The sequence below is a fragment of the Somniosus microcephalus genome, unplaced genomic scaffold (genome assembly GCF_052327205.1).
Source record: "Somniosus microcephalus isolate GS21.2 unplaced genomic scaffold, FLI_Smic_1.0 unresolved_chr4, whole genome shotgun sequence".
NCBI lineage: Eukaryota > Metazoa > Chordata > Chondrichthyes > Squaliformes > Somniosidae > Somniosus > Somniosus microcephalus.
In genome coordinates, this window is record NW_028225182.1 from 5532899 (window position 1) to 5550095 (window position 17197).

The 17197-nt window shown below is 41.7% G+C and overlaps 4 non-coding genes across 4 annotated transcripts; 1 reads left to right on the forward strand and 3 right to left on the reverse strand.

The window, feature by feature from the left end:
• The first annotated feature begins 1244 nt into the window (after positions 1–1244).
• trnav-uac (transfer RNA valine (anticodon UAC)) lies at positions 1245–1317 on the forward strand. Its single transcript has one exon. It is a non-coding gene; the product is annotated as a tRNA-Val (tRNA).
• Positions 1318–11519: 10202 nt separating this feature from the next.
• On the reverse strand, positions 11520–11592 carry trnav-aac (transfer RNA valine (anticodon AAC)). The gene has a single exon. It is a non-coding gene; the product is annotated as a tRNA-Val (tRNA).
• Positions 11593–13569: 1977 nt separating this feature from the next.
• Positions 13570–13642, reverse strand: trnav-aac (transfer RNA valine (anticodon AAC)). Its single transcript has one exon. It is a non-coding gene; the product is annotated as a tRNA-Val (tRNA).
• A 1977-nt stretch (positions 13643–15619) lies between these two features.
• Positions 15620–15692, reverse strand: trnav-aac (transfer RNA valine (anticodon AAC)). The gene has a single exon. It is a non-coding gene; the product is annotated as a tRNA-Val (tRNA).
• Positions 15693–17197: the final 1505 nt, after the last annotated feature.

A 17197-nucleotide genomic window follows, 5' to 3' on the forward strand; every position in this document is an offset into this window, starting at 1 on the left:
ATTGTGCAAAACAATGTTATCGTTCAATTAATGACGCTTTGAAAGCAACATAAAAGTTTAACAAAATAACTACCGCCCAACGTGGGGCTCGAACCCACGATCCACTGATTAAGAGTCTCAAGCTCTACGGACTGAGCTAGCCGGGCCGGTTAAAAGTGATTTTCATTGTCGCTGATTGCAGTCAGGTACCTGGTGGCTCCGGCCCGGTCACAACAGCATGTCTGAGCCGTGTTTCTGCAAACTACGAAACAAGTTCTCCAGAAGCCCAAGGCGTATCAGGAACTCAAGCAGCAAAATCCCTTTCATTAACCACAGGGGTTCAGGCAATTTTCTGATCGCAAAGCGCTTTAATCCTTGTAAATATCTCTTATCTATTTCCCGGAGATTCCCGATTCTGTCTTTCTCTCTGGCTCTATTTATTGTGTCTGTGGCCACCTGCGGGTTGATTTTGAAGGAATACCTGTGTTTGTGTCTCCTTGTTACTTAAACAAATGAGGGCATCAGGCGCTTCTGTACATGACACTGAGGAATCAGGAGAAGGCAGGAGGAATGAAACAGTGTTTGTGAAACGTGTGTATATAAAAACAGCGCGCTTTGCATTGTGGGAGCTCGTGTCGGAACAGTAGCGCGTCTGAATATAGATCAAAATGCTGCGTGTTCAATTCACGACGGGGTCACTGTTCTTCCGCGTAATTCCAGAATTATTGTTTTCTTTGCCGTTTCACAATAACCAGACACGTGCTCCAAAGACTGTCTCACTCTTTCCCCAGTGTCAGGGAGGGAAGCGCCACAATTCCTCATTTATTTAAAGTGACAAGACACAAGCACAGGTATTCGCTCAAAATCAACCTGCAGGTGGTCACACAGAATAAACAGAGCCAGAGAGACAGGCAGAATCGGGAAACACCGGCAAATAGACGAGAGATATTGACAAGGTGAGAAAGCGCTTTGCGATCAGAAAATTGCCTGAATCCCTGTGGTTAATGAAAGGGGTTTTGATGCTTGATTTCCTTACACACCTTGGAATTCAGGTGAACCTGGTTCATGGTTTGCAGAACAATTTAAACTCCTGGGTTAAACCAGAGGGAAGGAAATTCGGCAGTTTAATGAGTTTGAAAGGAACATTTTTGACTTGTGCATTTCGGTCAGAGAAATACCAGTGAAAGGAAATCATTGCAGAAACAGCGATTCTGTAGTGTCCCTTTTGTCGGAACAGTGCTTTTTCGATGCTTAAATAAGCAGAGGTTTCCGTAGTGTAGCGGTTATCACGTTCGCCTTACACGCGAAAGATCCCCGGTTCGAGCCCGGGCGGAAACTTTATTTTTCTGTGAAATAAATTTAACAGCTTTCTTGTGTCAGAAGCAACGAATAATTTAAAGCAGACTCCTAAAATACACAGTGCGTAAATTCTGATAGGGTATAAATCTTCGTCAATGAATAAACTTTCACAAATTATTAAAGTTAAATTACTCAACTTTCGACTGTCCCTTACTGTGAGCATTTCTTCCATTCTGCAAAACAACGCTTTCGGTTAATGCATGTGCCCAAGTCACCCCCACATGAATCTCAACTCTTTGGGAAGGAGTTCGGTGCAAAGACTCAGGCGCCTCAATGATGTGGACTTTCTTTGAATGAGTTCTGCTTGTAACTGCACTCGAGCTTGAAACATCTCCCGGGCTTCCATCTCACGGGAGCAGAGTGCGGTTGCTGAGCAGAGCTTAGCATGTCGGTGACGAGCTTGGGGTTGAGAGGCGTCGCTTTCAATCTATGAAATTTCACCAAGGCCCAGAGAAAAAAAATGCTGAATGGAACAGTCCCTGTGAGCGATGGATTGAAGGGGACGGCGCTCCGAGCACAGCTGGAGAACGCGCAGTGCAGCAAAAGTGTTCGCAGCATTAAATGTCAGATTTATTAATCCCGCAATAATTAGACATATAATTAACAACAGCTCTTAAACAAATCTTTGCGAATTTTAGCCGAGGAACTCCAACACGTTATATTTCCGAGTTTGATATACAAGTTAATCAAACCTTTATCGAATTCTAAAGTATCTGTTCCAAACATTTGATATCTTCTCCTTATCTTTACTACGTGACAATTTGCACGTTTAATAGTGCAACCGAACACAACTGCCCACCTTCTGATGGAAGGTTTTCGACCGGAAACGTTAAATCTGCTTCTCTCTCCACAGCTGCTGCCTGACCTGTTGAGTGTTTCCAGCACTTTCTATTTTTATTACCCGACCTTGTTACCAGAGTATCACTTCCCTTATCTCCTTACCACACTGCTTCCTTACATGTAGCATTGTCCGACCAACAGGCTCCATTCGCACAACGGGATGTTCTGCTTCAGACATTCATTGGAACTATAAGGGGAACCAGTGGAGGCAGCATATTTGGATTTCCAAAAGGCATTCGATAAGGAAACACGTTAAAGCTTGTTGCACAAGATAAGGGCTCATGGGACTGGAGGTAATGTATTAGCAAGAATAGAGGATTGGTTAACGGACAGAAAATAGAGAGCAGGAATTATCGGGTGATTTACAGGTTGGCAGGCTGTAACTAGTGGTGTGCCGCAAGGATCAAGTGTGCATGCTTCGGCTATTTACAGTCTATATTACTGACTTAGATGAAGGGACAGGGTGTAATGAATCCAAGTTTTCTGATACTCCAAAGCTAGGTGGGAAAGTAAGCTGTGAGGAGGACACAAAGAGCCTACAATGGGATATAGACAGATTAAGTGAGTGGGCGGTCAATAAGGTGGCAGATGGAATATAATGTAGGAAATGTGAGGTTATTCACTTTGGTCGGAAGAATAGACAAACAAAATATTTTTAAATAGCAAAGCTATTAATTCTTTCGTTCTGCAAATGAAAGTTATGGGGTAAGTAATGGTAATTTATACAATTCTAATTTTTTCAAATCAGCTGAATGTAGTCAATTTCATCAGGTTGTGATTTAAAATCTGTTATAAAAGTCACTTTCCTGACCAGGAATCGAAACCATGTGGCGGAGGTTAAAGGACTGTTTTTTTGAAACATTTAAAGGTGATCGCTGTGAATCACGCAGCATAGGTTTAAAATCACGGCTACAATTTGTTTCGCTGTCGAAGAAGGGGATTGAATATGACAATAAAATCACCATGCAACGCCCGCGGTGAGAAAGAGGTCGAGCACACAATTAAATTGAAGCTGCGAAGTTACGGCTGAGCTAAACCTGACGCCGATCAAGGAATGAGAAACCGCTCAATATAAAGAATGAGTTCACAAACATCAGGCACAGTGCAGTCTGGGCAACGTCAAGCCTCTCTTTCTTATTCAGAGACATGAACGGGAGTCAGACGCCTCAAACTTTAATTAAAGGCACAGATACGAGTAACACTTCCAAATGTTTTCACTGTAAAATTATTTCACTTTATTTAATGGCTGACTGCATTGAATCTGAAAATGATCACCATGAGATTTTATGTTCGCTGCTGATTCGCTTTGCCGTGGTTTCCGTAGTGCAGCGACTATCATGTTCGCCTCCTACAACAACAGTTCCCAAATCGAACCCGGGTGGATAGGTTCGAGTGGAACATTTTTATTCTCTGCAATAACCGGTCCGGTTATATTGAACAAAATTTGTCCCAGATTCCTGATGTCGTAAGTAATGAACATTTTAAACCAGCCTCCTAAAATACGATGGGCCTTGAAATTGCGATCGGAGGTTTGTCGCCGGCTTACGCCTCCGAACTGAGAAACAAATCCCAATTAACTGGTGTCTCCGGAGCTTCGCACTCTTGCGGTCTTGGGCCTGCTGGCGTACGCCTGCATAAAGTCCCACGGATACCATTGGCGCTCACGGTTCGGCATCATCCGTTGGCCAGGCCAACCAATCACACGAGGGGATTCCTACGATGCTGTCTGTACGGAATCCCATAAGCATAATAGAAATCTCCAAATAAATAACGTTTCACGCCACCGAAGTAAGAATAATTGGTCACATGTTCAAAATAAATGAATTTAATTAAGCATTCAATGGTCTCATTCTGTGCCGTTATGACTCCTCTCTGCCCCACACAACAGTGAGAGGGAAATAGAAGGAGAGCACGATTCCAACGAGGAACAGGTGCAGGAAGTTTTTATACAGTTATTCATATGCCAGTAAACCTTTAAAAAATTATTTCACTTGAACTTTTCCAGTTCAACTTTTCCAAGGAGCATTTCAAGGAGCTGGGAAGAAGTTAAAAAATTGGGGTTGTTAAAAAAAAAAAAAAATCTCCCCGTCGGGGAATTGAACCCCGGTCTCCCGCGTGACAGGCGGGGATACTCACCACTATACTAAGGAGGAACTGAAAAAAAGCGCTGTTTGCTCAGAACTAGAATGGACCTGTGAACAGAGTGAGAAAGAGGCAGAAGAGACAGACAGACAGAGAGAGAGACAGGGACAAAGAGAGAGGCAGAGACAAAGAGAGAGAGACAGATAGAGACTAAGAAAGAGAGACACACACAAAGAGCGAGTGGTCCCAGGGAAGAGTTAACTTCAATATAATTGCAAAATACTGCGGATGCTGGAAATCTGAAATAGCAACAGAAAATACTGGAAATACTCAGCAGGCCAGGCAGCATCCGTGGTGAGAGAAACAGAGTTAACGTTTCAGGTCTGGGACCCTTCTTCAGAACTGGAAAAAGTTGGAGATGTAACAGATATTAAGCAGGTGCAGAGACAGGGGGGCGGGGTTAGGAGGGGAGGAAGAAATAGAAAAAACATCCTGTACTTTTGTCAGAGGCAGAAAAGATAAAATGTTGCAAATGGGAATGGCAATAATCATACTGCATGAAAAATGGGGGCAGGGATAATTATGTGAAATTGTTGAACTCAATGTTGATTCCGGCAGGCTGCAAAGTGCCCAATCGAAAGATGAGGTGCTCTTCCTCGAGCTTACGTTGAGCTTCATTGGAACAATGCAATAGCCCGAGGACAGAGAGATCAGAGTGGGAGTGAAGCGGTGAATTAAAGTGACAGGCGACCAGAAGCTCAGGGTCACCCGTACGGACTGAGCGGAGGTGTTCCGCAAAGCAGTCGCCCAATCTGCGTTTGGTCTCCCCAATGTAGAGGAGACCGTATCGTGAGCAGCGAATACAGTATATTAAATTGCAAGAAGTACAAGTAAATCGCTGTTTCAGTTATTTTGAGAGACTGAGAAGCTGGAATTGTTATCTGCAGAAGGTTAAGAGGAAATTTAATAGAGGTTTTTCAATTTACAAGATGTTTTGATAAGAGTAAATAAGGAGAATCTGTTTCCAGTGGCAGGAGGGTCGGTAACTGGAGGACACCGATTGAACCTAACCGGCAAAGGTACCAGAGGGGAGATGAGGAGTTTTTTTTTTACCGCAGCCAATTGTTGTGATCGGGAATGCACTGCCTGAAAGGGCGGTGGAGCAGACGCAATAGTAACTTTCAAAGAGAATTGAATAAATAATTGTAAAGGAGAAATTTGCAGGACTATGAGGAAAAGCAGGGGAGTGGGACTATTTGAAGAGCTCTTTCAAAGTGCCAGTGCAGACTCAATGGGCTGCATGGCCTCCTTCTGTGCCATATCAATCTATGATTCTATGAATCTATGATTTAAAATTCAAATTTAATGTTTTGAAATATAAATGTAACATTTTAAAACTTAACAAAATTTACCTAAACGAATTTTAAATGTAAGTGTATGTTTATATCACTTTTAAAATATATTTTAATATTGATTTTAACCCTTACAATGGTAAAAGAAGGCCTTTCGCCTGATATTACCAGGTGTAAGGGTTTCGTGGGCATTCGCTGGGCAGTAATTAGCCCAATTCTGTGACAGTAAAAGTGATGTTGCAGCGGATGCGGTGGATGTGTCCAAGCGAACCTTGACAGACCGCAATTTCTGGCCGTGCGGATACCTGGCACTTGTGTAGTCATTCTGAAGGCGTACAATAGCCTATGCTGTGCATTCGCTGTAGGAAGCACCGTAAAATCCGGGCCATGGTGTAAAATGAGATCTGCATAACAGTTCATCACATTGAAAGCTCAATATATGTTAGTGAAGTATCATTAGCATTTATGTCATTCTATGAACTAAGATTATCGTTTAATTAATAATAATTAAAACAATTTTCCAGGTTAGCTGCGCGTTAGAGTTGAAGCAAAATTAGTTTAATTTAATAAAAAACTGTCATATATATGATTTCCCTGAACGGGCATTGAACCCGGGCAGTAAGAGTGTCGAATTCTGATCATGAGACTATTAGGGATCACTGAAGTAAAGTGACGCAATAACTGTAATTAGAATGAGTCAATCTGTATTAGATACAAATTAATTTTGCGTGTTTACATGTAAAAGCATTTCATGACTCTGCGGCTTACAGATCTATTTACAATGTATCTGAAAAAGTTTGTCATTTATTGGGGTGCATCCATCTTCATTCGAAAGCTTATTAAAGTGCTCCAGCCTCTTCTACTTCCCTCAGACCGGCTGTACAATAGCCACAGTCTCACACGGTGCACTGGCATCTTCCAGTTCTATATATGTATATAGAGAATTAATGACGAAAGATCATCGACCTAAAGGTTACACATACATGTAAAAATACTTGAGTCAGTTGTATATTTATTTTCTTTACTTTTATAACATACTTCAGGATATTAATATATAAATACCTGTGTTTGAAACTGTGATTCTTCAAAATGGATTTTGGGTGTATCATTGCGCTGGTGATGAATAAATGTGAATGTATCTGTGTGTTATTGATCAATGTATTTGTGTGTATCGGTGTTCCGAATAAGGTCATTTGCGTGTAATTTAAAAGTAAGACAGAAATAAATAGCCAGAACATATTTTTGAATGAGACAGATTCACCCAAATCAATTAATAAATAATACCGATACATGTAAATATTGGATAAGCAGCTGGAGGAATAAAATGTGCAGGGCTATGGGGAGATGGCGGGGAAGTGGGACTGGCTGAAGGGCTCTTGCAGAGAGCTGGCACGGGCTGGACGGGCCGAATGGCCTCTTTCTATGCTGTATCCATTCTCTGATTCTATGATGCAGATCTGTAAGTGGTGAAAGGCGACTACAGTGGCTCACCACCACCCCAGGGATGGGCAATAAATGTTGGCCTTGCCAGCGAGACCTACATCACTTGAGCCAATATAAAAAACACATCTGATACAAGTTCTCATTGTTGTGAGATAACAATTAATATGTTAATTATCCAAACACATATGAGCTGCAAAGGAACCGTGACCCCGACATAATTTGAATACGCAGCTTCCGGATCTGCAGTCAGGTGCACTACCATTGCGACATGAGGTCTAGACAGCTCCCTAATCTTATTCAGGTTGATATCTATATATATATACAGGAATCATAGCTGGTCCCTGGTGGTCGACTGGAACTCATCCGGTTACGATTCTTAATCAAGGAATTCAGCGTGACAAAAGATTGTATAAAGTACTGTATAAAAGTAAATCTAGTCTGTGAGATGAGTAATAATTGCTTGAATCACCGTTAATAAGCCCAGTACTTTCTGTTACAGATTTAGGTTACAGACTCTCTTTCTGGGGCACTTGTTCCGGGTTTAATATTACAAACTGGGTGACATCGCTGATCGCGTTGAGGCAGGGGGAGGCTGAGCGGCCCCAATGTGTGGGTGTGGAAGAGAACACGTTAGGGGTGTGCGGGGGGAATCAGTGACATTATTTGAAAAGGGCTGCGGAGAAGAGGGACTGAGAGCTTTCAGTGTGGGACAGTAGTTGTTTAAAGTGAGGCAACACATTGCCGATCAGCACAGAGGGAGGTCGCTGAGTCAGGTCCCCTCTGCTGCTACTATAGAGCCGGGGGTGTCCGCAGAGAAGCGGTTGTCACGTTCGAGGTTTGGCGAACAACCAGAGGTGAATTTATCCTCCTGTCAAAAGGGGCACAGCGGCTTCTCCCTTGTTCTTTAATTGCCCTTTATTTCACTTCACTGAATAGATAACTTCGAGTGATAGAAAACTGATCCACAGTGAGAGCCATTTCATCTTTTGTTCACTTTTAAACACTGGAATCTCCGAATCGCTGAAGTTCAGAGATGTAATCCATTAATCTGCAGGGTGGCAGTCAGTATGAAATCGTTTCTGTCTGGATCCGGGAGAGGAGATGGCTTCAGGCTGAAGATTGCCGATACTGGTGATAGATTTTTGTTGGCTAAGGTTATTACGGGTTACGGAAACAAAGCGGGTAGATGAAATGATGAAACAGATCAACCCTGATCTAATTGAATGGCGCAACAGGATCGAGGGGCTGAATGGCCACCTCCTGTTCCTATTGAGGCGCTACAATGCAATGCACACAAGTTTTGGAGGGTTTCCGGTGTGTACTGGTGATCGCTTTACGAAAACTCAACGGTTCGAAAGTGGGTAGAGGCAATTTAAGGTATTTTCTCCATTCAAGTTTAGTAAATATGAAAACTGGAATAATTTCATGTTTGGTTCAGTATAAATAAAACACGCATTGTCAGGCGAATTATGAAGTAATTCTCAATGATATTTCCCATAAAGGACACAGTTTGGCTTGCGATACTGTAAGAAGGATTTGGGAAAAGTTGGCGCTGATTTAGGGAATCTCCTACTCGCGTGTCGCTATTTGAAGAGGTGGGCCTTGTTTGACTTAAAAATTGAGGCTGGGAGCATTCTCATTGAGAATATGGAAAGCAGAACAACACAGATTAATAGGAAAACACAAGGTCGGCGACAGGATTGAAATTGCAGTTTCAATCGGTCCGGCTGGCTGTCCATTCAATAAGTAATAAAGAAGCGCGTCTCTAAAAATGTCCCCTCCCTGTTATGATTCAGGAAACTGCTCAGGGATATAGAGAAGAGGAAGAGAGAAGGGGAAAATACTGTTTCCACGGAGAACTAATGCAGAGACTCCTCTGCTGCGCCTGGGGTGGCCTCCTGCAGCCCGGATACATTAACATCCTAACAGCTCATTAACTGTTGGAGTGGGCCCGGGCGGCGCTTCAGAAGACAGGTCGAAAAGGCAAAGACACTGTCTCGGTCTCCAGTGCTCTGCTCATCAAGAATAGCCACACAAACAAAATGGTTTTACAATGGTCAGCTTCTCATCTGGCTAGGTTTGAACCGGCGTTCTCGCGGTCCGATTTTCGCTTCGGTTGGTTGTTTAAGTTTCCGTGAAGTCCTCGATTCAAATCCCAAACGAGCGCTCGTGTCGCCGGCCACTATTCAACTTGCAGTTGAATCTTTTGCAATCACCATTAAATAACCGATTACCATAATTTACAGAATGAAAGAAAGGCGAAAAACATTTCAATAAAGCATTTTGCCCTTTGTAAGTAATGAACTGTTAAACACATCTAATTTTACACATTGTATCTTAGGAACCTCGTTTAAAATTGCATTGCTTATGAAAGCAGAAAAATGGGGCGACTTTCGATAAAAATTAACAGGACTGGTCACTGCACAGAATAAAATACTGGCTATTGTAATGTTCCCGCCCGCCTTGGCTGGCACGCGAGACTTTTCGCATGTAAAGCGAATGTGATAGCCACTACACTACGGAAAACTTTGCATTGCTACTCACAGCTAATATAATCAGTAGTGAACAAACTATCCCACGGTGTTCATTTTCAGATTCAAAGCAGTCAGCGTTTACATACAGTTAATAAGATTCTCACAGACTTCAATTGTCTTTGTCAGAACTGAAATCCCTGACTGGGAATCAAACCTGATTGTTTTCAACGATGATTGGATTGTCCTATGAGGAGAGATTGGGTAGATTGGGCCTATAACCTCTGGAGTTCAGAAGTACGAGATGTGTTGTCATTGAAAGGTACAATTTTCTTGGAGGGCATGAAACGGGAGAAGATGAGAGGTTGTTTCCCCTGGCTGGAGAGTCTCGAACTAGGAGGCAGAGTCTCAGGATAAGGGGCCGGCCATTTGAGACTCAGATGAGGAGACATTTCTTCACTCAGAGGCTTGTGAATCTTTGCAATTCTCAACCTCAGAGGGCAGTGGATGCTCAGTCATTGAGTATATTCAAGAATTTGGGAGTCCTTTTACACAGAATACAGAAATTAACGTTTGTGAGCTCATCCTTTATATTGAGCGGTTTCTCGTCCTTCAATCGGTGTCAGCTTTCGCCCAGCTGTTACTTCACAGCACCAACTTCTTTGTAAGTTCGAACTCTGTCTCACCGCGGGCGCAGTCTGGGCTTTTTTCAATCCCCTTCAACACCGAAACACATTAAAACAGTGATTTTAATTTAGCAGTGTGATATTTTTTGAGGCACCATTAAATGATTCAATAACGTATTCCTATCAGTATCGCGAGCTGGGTTCGATTCCCGGTTAGGGAAGAAATTTTGATATCACCGTTTCTTATTCATGAATGCGATGTAATTTTATTAAATTAATTACATGCATCTAATGTGAATAAATAAGAACTGCTTTAATCACCATTAATTAACCGGTAACTTTATTTTGCGGAATGAAAGTCATAATAATATGGTTACTGAGGGACAGTCGAAACTTCATTCATTTATTTTGCTCTTTGCATCTCCTGAACTGTTAACCCATATCTCATTTTACACATTGCATTTCAGGAGAATGGTTTAAAATGTTCATTGCTTGAGAGAGCAGCGATCTGGGGCAACATTTGTAAAATTTAACGGGACCGGCTATTTCACAGAAAAAACCGATTCTCTCACATGATCTTTTCAGACCACACACTGACTGATCTTTGCTAGGCCCCAAGTGGATGATCTGACACTTGCCCGCGTTGAGCTCCATTATTCACTGGTCAGGGGAGATTTAATGGAGGTGATCAAAATTAAGGGGGAAACCGTTTCCACTGGCAGGAGTGTCAGCAGGGCTATGGGGGAAGAGCAGCGGAGTGGGACTGATTGGATAGCTCTTTCAAAGATGCAATATGAATTCCTCATTTTAACCTGCAATTGATAGATTTTAGTTAACCAACGGTATTAAGGGATCATTGAAGTCTGTGAGACACTTCATAACTGTTTCTATTATCATTAATCAACCCACAACATTTTGTTGCACACTGCAGGAATTGCTAACATGTATACCGGATGACAGTCAAACTTCAATAACTTGTTATAGAATCATAGAAAATTACCTGAACCCCTGAGGTTAATGAAGGGAATTTTAATGGTTGAGTTCCGTATACACCTTGGAATTCTGGAAAACATGGTTTGTTGTTTGCAGCAACGCGGCTTCGATCTGCTGTTGTGAACCGAAGTAAAGCTGCAGGATCCTTGAATAATCTTTCACAATTCAACTGAAAGCAGCCGGATTGTGTAGCTTTGAGAGGGGCTGTCTGCACGGTCAGGGCTGGAAACGGAAGTGAGCGAGCGACACCGTAGTGTTCTGTGTGTGTGCATAACTGTACAGAATAACACAACTGTAACAGGACTTTGTTACTTTGCATAACAAATGGGAATTGATCCATTTTTCTACGATTTAAATGAACATGATTTACAAAATGTTTCCGCCCGGTTTCGAACCGGGGACTTTTCACGTGTTAGGCGAACGTGATAACCACTACACTACGGAAACGCTGGCGAAATCAGTCGCCTTTTGTTATAAATCTATGAATCTATGAAGAAAGTTATTAAAGTTTGACTGTCACCCGGCAAACATGTTACAATTTCCTTCAGTGTGCAACACACATTTTTGTTGGTTTTAATACAATTATTAAGATTCTCACAGACTTCAATGGTCTTTGTCAGAACTGAAATCCCTGACTGGGAATCAAACCTGATTGTTTTCAATGATGATAGGATTGTCCTATGAGGAGAGATTGAGCAGATTGGGCCTATAATCTTTGGAGTTCAGAAGAACGAGAGGTGTTCTCATTGAAAGGTATAATTTTCTTGGAGGGCTTGAAAGGATAGAAGCTGAGAGGTTGTTTCCCCTGGCTGGAGAGTCTAGAACTGGGGGGCAGAGTCTGAGGATTAGGGGCCGGCTATTTGAGACTCAGATGAGGAGACATTTCTTCACTCAGAGGCTTGTGATCTTTGCAATTCTCAACCTCAGAGGGCAGTGGATGCTCAGTCATTGAGTATATTCAAGGATTTGAGAGTCCTTTTACATAGAATACAGAAAGTTAACGTTTGTGAGCTCTTCCTTTATATTGAGCGCTGTCTCCTTCTTTAATCGTTGTCAGCTTTCGCTTGGCGGTTACTTCGCAGCACCAACTTCTTTGTAACTTCGAACTCTGTCTCCCCGCGGGCGCAGTCTGGGCTTTTCTCAATCCCCTTCAACACCGAAACACATTATAGCAGTGATTTTAATTTAGTAGTGTGATATTTTTCGAGCCACCATTAAATGATTCAATAATTTATTCCTATCAGTGTTGCAGGCTGGGTTCGATTCACGGTTAGGGAAGAAATTTTGATATCACCGTTTCTTATTCATGAATGCGATGTAATTTTATTAAATTAATTACATGCATCTAATGTGAATAAATAAGAACTGCTTTAATCACCATTAATTAACCGGTAACTTTATTTTGCGGAATGAAAGACATAATAATATGGTTACTGAGGGACAGTCGAAACTTCATTCATTTATTTTGCTCTTTGCATCTCCTGAACTGTTAACCCATATCTCATTTTACACATTGCATTTCAGGAGAATGGTTTAAAATGTTCATTGCTTGAGAGAGCAGCGATCTGGGGCAACATTTGTAAAATTTAACGGGACCGGCTATTTCACAGAAAAAACCGATTCTCTCACATGATGTTTTCAGACCACACACTGACTGATCTTTGCTAGGCCCCAAGTGGATGATCTGACACTTGCCCGCGTTGAGCTCCATTATTCACTGGTCAGGGGAGATTTAATAGAGGTGATCAAAATTAAGGGGGAAACCGTTTACACTGGCAGGAGTGTCAGCAGGGCTATGGGGGAAGAGCAGCGGAGTGGGACTGATTGGATCGCTCTTTCAAAGATGCAATATGAATTCCTCATTTTAACCTGCAATTGATAGATTTTAGTTAACCAACGGTATTAAGGGATCATTGAAGTCTGTGAGACACTTCATAACTGTTTCTATTATCATTAATCAACCCACAACATTTTGTTGCACACTGCAAGAATTGCTAACATGTATACCGGATGACAGTCAAACTTCAATAACTTTTTATAGAATCATAGAAAATTGCCTGAACCCCTGTGGTTAATGAAGGGAATTTTAATGGTTGAGTTCCGTATACACCTTGGAATTCTGGAAAACATGGTTTGTAGTTTGCAGAAACGGGGCTTAGATCTGCTGTTGTGAACCGAGGTAAAGCTGCAGGATCCTTGAATAATCTTTCACAATTCAACTGAAAGCAGCCGGAATGTGCAACTTTGAGAGGGGCTGTCTGCACGGTCAGGGCTGGAAACGGAAGTGAGCGAGCGAAACCGTAGTGTTCTGTGTGTGTGTACAACTGTACAGAATAACACAAATGTAACAGGACTTTGTTACATTGCATAACAAATGCGAATTGATCCATTTTTCTACGATTTAAATGAACATGATTTACAAAATGCTTCCGCCCGGTTTCGAACCGGGGACCTTTCGCGTGTTAGGCGAACGTGATAACCACTACACTACGGAAACGCTGAATAAAACAGTCGCCTTTGGCTATAAATCTATGAATCTATGAAGAAAGTTATTTAAGTTTGACTGTCACCCAGCAAACATGTTACAATTTCCTTCAGTGTGCAACACACATTTTTGTTCGTTTTAATACAATTAATAAGATTCTCACAGACTTCAATTGTCTTCGTCAGAACTGAAATCCCTGACTGGGAATCAAACCTGATTGTTTTCAATGATGATTGGATTGTCCTATGAGGAGAGATTGAGTAGATTGGGCCTATAATCTCTGGAGTTCAGAAGTACGAGATGTGTTGTCATTGAAAGGTACAATTTTCTTGGAGGGCTTGAAAGGATAGAAGCTGAGAGGTTGTTTCCCCTGGCTGGAGAGTCTAGAACTGGGGGGCAGAGTCTGAGGATTAGGGGCCGGCTATTTGAGACTCAGATGAGGAGACATTTCTTCACTCAGAGGCTTGTGATCTTTGCAATTCTCAACCTCAGAGGGCAGTGGATGCTCAGTCATTGAGTATATTCAAGCATTTGAGAGTCCTTTTACATAGAATACAGAAAGTTAACTTTTGTGAGCTCTTCCTTTATATTGAGCGCTGTCTCCTTCTTTAATCGTTGTCAGCTTTCGCTTGGCGGTTACTTCGCAGCACCAACTTCTTTGAAAGTTCGAACTCTGTCTCACCGCGGGCGCAGTCTGGGCTTTTTTCAATCCCCTTCAACACCGAAACACATTATAGCAGTGATTTTAATTTAGTAGTGTGATATTTTTCGAGGCACCATTAAATGATTCAATAATTTATTCCTATCAGTGTTGCAGGCTGGGTTCGATTCACGGTTAGGGAAGAAATTTTGATATCACCGTTTCTTATTCATGAATGCGATGTAATTTTATTAAATTAATTACATGCATCTAATGTGAATAAATAAGAACTGCTTTAATCACCATTAATTAACCGGTAACTTTATTTTGCGGAATGAAAGACATAATAATATGGTTACTGAGGGACAGTCGAAACTTCATTCATTTATTTTGCTCTTTGCATCTCCTGAACTGTTAACCCATATCTCATTTTACACATTGCATTTCAGGAGAATGGTTTAAAATGTTCATTGCTTGAGAGAGCAGCGATCTGGGGCAACATTTGTAAAATTTAACGGGACCGGCTATTTCACAGAAAAAACCGATTCTCTCACATGATGTTTTCAGACCACACACTGACTGATCTTTGCTAGGCCCCAAGTGGATGATCTGACACTTGCCCGCGTTGAGCTCCATTATTCACTGGTCAGGGGAGATTTAATAGAGGTGATCAAAATTAAGGGGGAAACCGTTTCCACTGGCAGGAGTGTCAGCAGGGCTATGGGGGAAGAGCAGCGGAGTGGGACTGATTGGATAGCTCTTTCAAAGATGCAATATGAATTCCTCATTTTAACCTGCAATTGATAGATTTTAGTTAACCAACGGTATTAAGGGATCATTGAAGTCTGTGAGACACTTCATAACTGTTTCTATTATCATTAATCAACCCACAACATTTTGTTGCACACTGCAGGAATTGCTAACATGTATACCGGATGACAGTCAAACTTCAATAACTTTTTATAGAATCATAGAAAATTGCCTGAACCCCTGTGGTTAATGAAGGGAATTTTAATGGTTGAGTTCCGTATACACCTTGGAATTCTGGAAAACATGGTTTGTAGTTTGCAGAAACGGGGCTTAGATCTGCTGTTGTGAACCGAGGTAAAGCTGCAGGATCCTTGAACAATCTTTCACAATTCAACTGAAAGCAGCCGGAATGTGCAACTTTGAGAGGGGCTGTCTGCACGGTCAGGGCTGGAAACGGAAGTGAGCGAGCGAAACCGTAGTGTTCTGTGTGTGTGTACAACTGTACAGAATAACACAAATGTAACAGGACTTTGTTACATTGCATAACAAATGCGAATTGATCCATTTTTCTACGATTTAAATGAACATGATTTACAAAATGTTTCCGCCCGGTTTCGAACCGGGGACCTTTCGCGTGTTAGGCGAACGTGATAACCACTACACTACGGAAACGCTGGATAAAACAGTCGCCTTTGGCTATAAATCTATGAATCTATGAAGAAAGTTATTTAAGTTTGACTGTCACCCAGCAAACATGTTACAATTTCCTTCAGTGTGCAACACACATTTTTGTTCGTTTTAATACAATTAATAAGATTCTCACAGACTTCAATTGTCTTCGTCAGAACTGAAATCCCTGACTGGGAATCAAACCTGATTGTTTTCAATGATGATTGGATTGTCCTATGAGGAGAGATTGAGTAGATTGGGCCTATAATCTCTGGAGTTCAGAAGTACGAGATGTGTTGTCATTGAAAGGTACAATTTTCTTGGAGGGCTTGAAAGGATAGAAGCTGAGAGGTTGTTTCCCCTGGCTGGAGAGTCTAGAACTGGGGGGCAGAGTCTGAGGATTAGGGGCCGGCTATTTGAGACTCAGATGAGGAGACATTTCTTCACTCAGAGGCTTGTGATCTTTGCAATTCTCAACCTCAGAGGGCAGTGGATGCTCAGTCATTGAGTATATTCAAGCATTTGAGAGTCCTTTTACATAGAATACAGAAAGTTAACTTTTGTGAGCTCTTCCTTTATATTGAGCGCTGTCTCCTTCTTTAATCGTTGTCAGCTTTCGCTTGGCGGTTACTTCGCAGCACCAACTTCTTTGAAAGTTCGAACTCTGTCTCACCGCGGGCGCAGTCTGGGCTTTTTTCAATCCCCTTCAACACCGAAACACATTATAGCAGTGATTTTAATTTAGTAGTGTGATATTTTTCGAGGCACCATTAAATGATTCAATAATTTATTCCTATCAGTGTTGCAGGCTGGGTTCGATTCACGGTTAGGGAAGAAATTTTGATATCACCGTTTCTTATTCATGAATGCGATGTAATTTTATTAAATTAATTACATGCATCTAATGTGAATAAATAAGAACTGCTTTAATCACCATTAATTAACCGGTAACTTTATTTTGCGGAATGAAAGACATAATAATATGGTTACTGAGGGACAGTCGAAACTTCATTCATTTATTTTGCTCTTTGCATCTCCTGAACTGTTAACCCATATCTCATTTTACACATTGCATTTCAGGAGAATGGTTTAAAATGTTCATTGCTTGAGAGAGCAGCGATCTGGGGCAACATTTGTAAAATTTAACGGGACCGGCTATTTCACAGAAAAAACCGATTCTCTCACATGATGTTTTCAGACCACACACTGACTGATCTTTGCTAGGCCCCAAGTGGATGATCTGACACTTGCCCGCGTTGAGCTCCATTATTCACTGGTCAGGGGAGATTTAATAGAGGTGATCAAAATTAAGGGGGAAACCGTTTCCACTGGCAGGAGTGTCAGCAGGGCTATGGGGGAAGAGCAGCGGAGTGGGACTGATTGGATAGCTCTTTCAAAGATGCAATATGAATTCCTCATTTTAACCTGCAATTGATAGATTTTAGTTAACCAACGGTATTAAGGGATCATTGAAGTCTGTGAGACACTTCATAACTGTTTCTATTATC